The sequence below is a fragment of the Apis cerana genome, unplaced genomic scaffold, assembly GCF_029169275.1.
Source record: "Apis cerana isolate GH-2021 unplaced genomic scaffold, AcerK_1.0 scaffold3_AcerK, whole genome shotgun sequence".
NCBI classification, from domain to species: domain Eukaryota; kingdom Metazoa; phylum Arthropoda; class Insecta; order Hymenoptera; family Apidae; genus Apis; species Apis cerana.
Genome location: NW_026893561.1, coordinates 315,001 through 322,500, shown reverse-complemented (window position 1 = coordinate 322,500; position 7,500 = coordinate 315,001). Strand labels below are relative to the sequence as shown.

The following is a 7,500-nucleotide window of genomic DNA, read 5'->3' as shown; positions in this document are numbered from 1 at the left end:
TTATTTTTTTGAAAAATCTATCATTGACCTTTCATTTATACCGTCATGTTAATATACTTATAATTTTTTTTTACTCTGAGCGATATATATAGAACGGGCGAACCGACATGATCGGGGACTTTGCGCTATACGCGTAGGACGGGCGAACCGACATGACCGGGGACTTTGCGCGTACGATCGAGCTATGGTCGAACCGACGTGACTCGGGTATTTTTTTCTTAATTTCTCGAAAAATGACCTTATAACTGGTATGTTTTTTTTTCATTAATCAATCTATATTTATCCTTCGCAATTTTTTATATTGTTAATTTTTTCTGTTCTTTCATCAAAAATTGATTTTTCGTAACTTTTCTTATCGAGAAAAAAAAAATTTAATTTTTTTGAAAAATATAATATTGACCTTTCATTTATACCGTCAGGTTAATATAAATTATAATTTTTCTTACCGGGGAACTATGAAAGATATATATATAGAACGGGCGAACCGACATGACCGGGGACAACCGACATGACCGGGGACTTTGCGCGTACGATCGAGCTATGGTCGAACCGACGTGACTCGGGTATTTTTTTCTTAATTTCTCGAAAAATGACCTTATAACTGGTATGTTTTTTTTTCATTAATCAATCTATATTTATCCTTCGCAATTTTTATATTGTTAATTTTTCTGTTCCTTCATCAAAAATTGATTTTTCGTAACTTTTCTTATCGAGAAAAAAAAATTTAAATTTTTTGAAAAAATATAATATTGACCTTTCATTTATACCGTCATGTTAATATAAATTATAATTTTTTTACCGGGGAACTCTGAACGATATATATATAGAACGGGCGAACCGACATGACCGGGGACTTTGCGACATGACCGGGGACTTTGCGCCATACGCGTAAGACGGGCGAACCGACATGACCGGGGACTTTGCGCGTACGATCGAGCTATGGTCGAACCGACGTGACTCGGGTGTTTTTCTTAATTTCTCGAAAAATAACCTTATAACTGGTATGTTTTTTTCATTAATCAATTTATATTTATCCTTCGCAATTTTTTATATTGTTAATTTTTTCTGTTCTTTCATCAGAAATTGATTTTTCGTAACTTTTCTTATCGAGAAAAAAAAAATTTAATTTTTTTGAAAAATATAATATTGACCTTTCATTTATACCGTCATGTTAATATAAATTATAATTTTTTTACCGGGGAACTCTGAACGATATATATATAGAACGGGCGAACCGACATGACCGGGGACTTTGCGCCATACGCGTAGGACGGGCGAACCGACATGACCGGGGACTTTGCGCTATACGCGCAGGACGGGCGAACCGACATGACCGGGGACTTTGCGCTATACGCGTAAGACGGGCGAACCGACATGACCGGGGACTTTGCGCGTACGATCGAGCTATGGTCGAACCGACGTGACTCGGGTGTTTTTCTCTTAATTTCTCGAAAAATAACCTTATAACTGGTATGTTTTTTTCATTAATCAATTTATATTTATCCTTCGCAATTTTTTATATTGTTAATTTTTTCTGTTCTTTCATCAAAAATTGATTTTTCGTAACTTTTCTTATCGAGAAAAAAAAAATTTAATTTTTTTGAAAAAATATAATATTGACCTTTCATTTATACCGTCATGTTAATATAAATTATAATTTTTTTACCGGGGAACTCTGAACGATATATATATAGAACGGGCGAACCGACATGACCGGGGACTTTGCGCTATACGCGCAGGACGGGCGAACCGACATGACCGGGGACTTTGCGCCATACGCGTAAGACGGGCGAACCGACATGACCGGGGACTTTGCGCGTACGATCGAGCTATGGTCGAACCGACGTGACTCGGGTGTTTTTCTTAATTTCTCGAAAAATAACCTTATAACTGGTATGTTTTTTTTTCATTAATCAATTTATATTTATCCTTCGCAATTTTTTATATTGTTAATTTTTTCTGTTCTTTCATCAAAAATTGATTTTTCGTAACTTTTCTTATTGAGAAAAAAAAAATTTAATTTTTTGAAAAAATATAATATTGACCTTTCATTTATACCGTCATGTTAATATAAATTATAATTTTTTTTTACCGGGGAACTCTGAACGATATATATATATAGAACGGGCGAACCGACATGACCGGGGACTTTGCGCCATACGCGTAGGACGGGCGAACCGACATGACCGGGGACTTTGCGCTATACGCGCAGGACGGGCGAACCGACATGACCGGGAACTTTGCGCTATACGCGCAGGACGGGCGAACCGACATGACCGGGGACTTTGCGCCATACGCGTAAGACGGGCGAACCGACATGACCGGGGACTTTGCGCGTACGATCGAGCTATGGTCGAACCGACGTGACTCGGGTGTTTTTCTCTTAATTTCTCGAAAAATAACCTTATAACTGGTATGTTCTTTTCATTAATCAATTTATATTTATCCTTCGCAATTTTTTATATTGTTAATTTTTTCTGTTCTTTCATCAAAAATTGATTTTTCGTAACTTTTCTTATCGAGAAAAAAAAAATTTAATTTTTTTGAAAAAATATAATATTGACCTTTCATTTATACCGTCATGTTAATATACTTATAATTTTTTTACTCTGAGCGATATATATAGAACGGGCGAACCGACATGACCGGGGACTTTGCGCGTACGGTCGGGCCACCGAACCGACATGACTCGGGCATTTTTTTCTTAATTTCTCGAAAAATAACGTTATAACTGGTATGTTTTTTTTCATTAATCAATTTATATTTATCCTTTGCAATTTTTTATATTGTTAATTTTTTTTGTTCCTTTATTAAAAATTAATTTTTCGTAACTTTTCTTATCGAGAAAAAAAAAATTTAATTTTTTTGATAAATCTATTATTGACCTTTCATTTATACCATCCTGTTAATATATTTGTAATTTTTTTTACCAATTTGTATAATGATAATGATCATCGATCGAAGTCTAAGTTCCAGCGTACCTCCGCTCGGTCTGTCGCTACAGCGGTTTTGCACCATAAGCGGCCGTGCATTAGCCCGGTCGGCGCCGACATGGTGGCCGGCCGTTCGGTTACTGTAAGAGAAGCGACGGTCCGGTGCGGCCGGGCGGAGCAGCGTCGGGCGCGTGTCCGTTCTACGATCTCGGTCGAGATACGGTACACCGCTCCTCGGGAAATACTTTCTCGACTGTTTCTGTCCGGTTCTTACCGATCTTTCTCCACACTGCATAGCCGCGAGTCGGTGTCTATGACCGAATGGCTCTTGAGCGGCAAAGCGACCTATAGGGGGACGCTGGTGACCTGTATGTATGGCTTTTGCCATGTGTACTTGTACGACTGAGCATCAACTTTTAGCCTCGAGCGATCGGGCCTTTCTAACACCTAAGGATATATAAATCCCTAGGGCGTACGGGCGTGTCGAATAGTTCTTGGTGGCTTGCAATACGACACGTTTCGTATGATGAGCTTTGAGTTTGTAAAAGTGAGAGAAAAGAAACGACGTGCGATGTTATTGTAACACCACGTTGTTAAATAAAACACAATATTATATTATAATTTTTATATATATGATATTGTGAAGTATGATTCTTGAAATTGTGAATGAACGGGGCATATTGTGGAAGTGCTGATATTACATTGGGATATGCCTCAGCGTGAATTTATATTACGCGCTTTATGAAATTAAATTTTTTCAAAAGGTTACCAAATGTTTAGCATGCTTGATACGTGCTCGAATATTTATAAAGACCTATTGTAGTCGATCGGTGAGGGGGCACTGACGACGAAAAATATATATATGTCAAAATTGGCAAAATATATTAATAATAAACTAAGATCCCTGGTTGATCCTGCCAGTAGTCATATGCTTGTCTCAAAGATTAAGCCATGCATGTCTCAGTACATGCCGAATTAAGGTGAAACCGCGAATGGCTCATTAAATCAGTTATGGTTCATTAGATCGTGGACACATTTACTTGGATAACTGTGGTAATTCTAGAGCTAATACATGCAAACAGAATTCCTCTCAGAGATGGGAGGAATGCTTTTATTAGATCAAAACCAATCGGTGGCGGACGGCTCGTCCGTTCGTCCATCGTTTGTTTTGGTGACTCTGAATAACTTTGTGCTGATCGCATGGTCATCTAGCACCGGCGACGCATCTTTCAAATGTCTGCCTTATCAACTGTCGATGGTAGGTTCTGCGCCTACCATGGTTGTAACGGGTAACGGGGAATCAGGGTTCGATTCCGGAGAGGGAGCCTGAGAAACAGCTACCACATCCAAGGAAGGCAGCAGGCGCGCAAATTACCCACTCCCGGCACGGGAGGTAGTGACGAAAATAACGATACGGGACTCATCCGAGGCCCCGTAATCGGAATGAGTACACTTTAAATCCTTTAACGAGGACCAATTGAGGGCAAGTCTGGTGCCAGCAGCCGCGGTAATTCCAGCTCCAATAGCGTATATTAAAGTTGTTGCGGTTAAAAAGCTCGTAGTTGAATCTGTGTGTCACAGTGTCGGTTCACCGCTCGCGGTGTTTAACTGGCATTATGTGGTACGTCCTATCGGTGGGCTTAGCTCCTTGTGGGCGGTCCAACTAATATCCCATCGCGGTGCTCTTCACTGAGTGTCGAGGTGGGCCGATACGTTTACTTTGCAAAATTAGAGTGCTTAAAGCAGGCTACCTTTGCCTGAATACTGTGTGCATGGAATAATGGAATAGGACCTCGGTTCTATTTTGTTGGTTTTCGGAACCCTGAGGTAATGATTAATAGGGACAGATGGGGGCATTCGTATTGCGACGTTAGAGGTGAAATTCTTGGATCGTCGCAAGACGGACAGAAGCGAAAGCATTTGCCAAAAATGTTTTCATTAATCAAGAACGAAAGTTAGAGGTTCGAAGGCGATCAGATACCGCCCTAGTTCTAACCATAAACGATGCCAGCCAGCGATCCGCCGAAGTTCCTCCGATGACTCGGCGGGCAGCTTCCGGGAAACCAAAGCTTTTGGGTTCCGGGGGAAGTATGGTTGCAAAGCTGAAACTTAAAGGAATTGACGGAAGGGCACCACCAGGAGTGGAGCCTGCGGCTTAATTTGACTCAACACGGGAAACCTCACCAGGCCCGGACACCGGAAGGATTGACAGATTGATAGCTCTTTCTTGATTCGGTGGGTGGTGGTGCATGGCCGTTCTTAGTTGGTGGAGCGATTTGTCTGGTTAATTCCGATAACGAACGAGACTCTAGCCTGCTAAATAGACGTAACTTATGGTATCTCGAAGGCCCTCGGCTTCGGTCGGTGGGTTTTTACTACCAACGTACAAACAAATCTTCTTAGAGGAACAGGCGGCTTCTAGCCGCACGAGATTGAGCAATAACAGGTCTGTGATGCCCTTAGATGTTCTGGGCCGCACGCGCGCTACACTGAAGGAATCAGCGTGTTTTCCTGGCCGAAAGGCCCGGGTAACCCGCTGAACCTCCTTCGTGCTAGGGATTGGGGCTTGCAATTATTCCCCATGAACGAGGAATTCCCAGTAAGCGCGAGTCATAAGCTCGCGTTGATTACGTCCCTGCCCTTTGTACACACCGCCCGTCGCTACTACCGATTGAATGATTTAGTGAGGTCTTCGGACTGGTGCGCGGCCAATGTCTCGGCATTGCCGATGTTACCGGGAAGATGACCAAACTTGATCATTTAGAGGAAGTAAAAGTCGTAACAAGGTTTCCGTAGGTGAACCTGCGGAAGGATCATTAACGAATGAAACATACAAAAAGAGAATGCGTAACAAAAAGAGAGATAAAAAAGGAGAAGGATAAAATGGAATTTCGATTCCATTACTAAATACCAAAATGTACTTTGTACATCGAACGAATAATGAAATCACGGAACGATGGCTTACGTGAGGAGGGAAAGAAAAAGAAATCCCTTCCGTCCGTTGTATCCGTTGATTTCGATCATTTTCGAATTTTTTTCTTACCAGACACGAAAATTCGACACGAAGAGAGAGGGAATAACGATAAATAAGCTCGAAGAGACGCTTGCGTGAAGGTCTATTTATCGAATAAACGGACCCGCCGTCTCGACGAGATGAATGTCGTTATGGTACGCAAAAAGATACAAAGGGACGCTTGCGTGAGATCGTCGTCGTCGTGTGTGCGTTTACGGATGCATATACGGACGCGATCCGCCGTCTCGATGATGTATATTTTTAATAAAGATTTATAAAGGTACGGTTTGCACGTACGTGTACGTATCACGTATGTATATGCATAATGGTATATACAAAATGATAAAAAAGAAAAAAGCGCTTGCGTGAGGTCGAATTTTTAAATGACCCGCCGCTTTAATAACATTACGTCCCTACTGAAATATATTGAAAACACAAAAATAAAATGACAAATGGCTTGACAACACAATAAGGCGCTTGCGTGAGGTCTTTTTTAAATAGACCCGCCGTCTTTATGAACGTATATGCGTGCGTTGCGTATGTGTATGTATATAGATACGTGCAAGAAAAGTACCAAATTCACATTTCTGTACCTCCTTTCTCTTTTTTTATTTTCGTTGCCTGAGCTCCCGTTATAAAACGGGAGATGGACGAGGACCGCACACCAAGACTTTGGGATCGAACGAAGCTGTCGAGATAATGATAATCGAAAAAGCGGTAAGGACAAGTAGCGCGTCGATAGTAAAACGAAATCGAAGGATGGACGAGCCGCCGTCGAACTTTGTTTCGCGACGTTCTCTTCGATGGATACCAGTTCGACCTCTTTTCTCTTATACGCTATAATCATTCTCGAATCGTGCTTCCTACCCATGGGTGGATGGTGTGATGGTCGTCGTCGTTGTAAGCTTTAAACCGACGAAACCAAGAACGGCGAAACCAAGATGCATCGCGTCGACGTGAGCCCGATTTTATCGCTTCTTATTTAAAAGTTGAAACGTTGTTCGTTCAGAGGGGAATATCGAATTATGTTCGGTTATACAGAGAGGCCATCGTGTCGTGAGTCGGACACCCGTACCGTTAGCGGATATTCGCTTCGGAAATTGGGAGGTAAGACCGCTCGAGGCCAACCGAAATTCGTATCCCATCGAATTTTATCGAGAATGCAATATATACCTGAACGAATTATAGTTTTCAATATCGAATTTTTTTAAGCGTATGGGCTCTGCGACCATGCTTCGAAGAAGAGTCGTTCTCTCCAGGTTGAGCGACGGTTTAAAAAAAAAAAGGATTCAGTATCGGGGTAATCCTCGTAGTTTCCTTTAATATAAAAAATAAAAAGAAAAATACGATTACCCTGAACGGTGGATCACTTGGCTCGTGGGTCGATGAAGAACGCAGCTAATTGCGCGTCAACGTGTGAACTGCAGGACACATGAACATCGACATTTCGAACGCACATTGCGGTCCACGGATACAATTCCTGGACCACGCCTGGCTGAGGGTCGTTCACGTAACCCAAATACTGCTTGCGTTGCGTATCGTTACTCTTCGTAC

At 41.6% G+C, this 7,500-nt stretch overlaps 2 non-coding genes across 2 annotated transcripts; both read left to right on the top strand.

Moving 5' to 3' along the window:
* Window positions 1–3,834: 3,834 nt before the first annotated feature.
* Window positions 3,835–5,752, top strand: LOC133667786 (small subunit ribosomal RNA). The gene has a single exon (XR_009833389.1). It is a non-coding gene; the product is annotated as a small subunit ribosomal RNA (ribosomal RNA).
* A 1,544-nt stretch (window positions 5,753–7,296) lies between these two features.
* On the top strand, window positions 7,297–7,451 carry LOC133667727 (5.8S ribosomal RNA). The gene has a single exon (XR_009833340.1). It is a non-coding gene; the product is annotated as a 5.8S ribosomal RNA (ribosomal RNA).
* The last annotated feature ends 49 nt before the right edge of the window (window positions 7,452–7,500 follow it).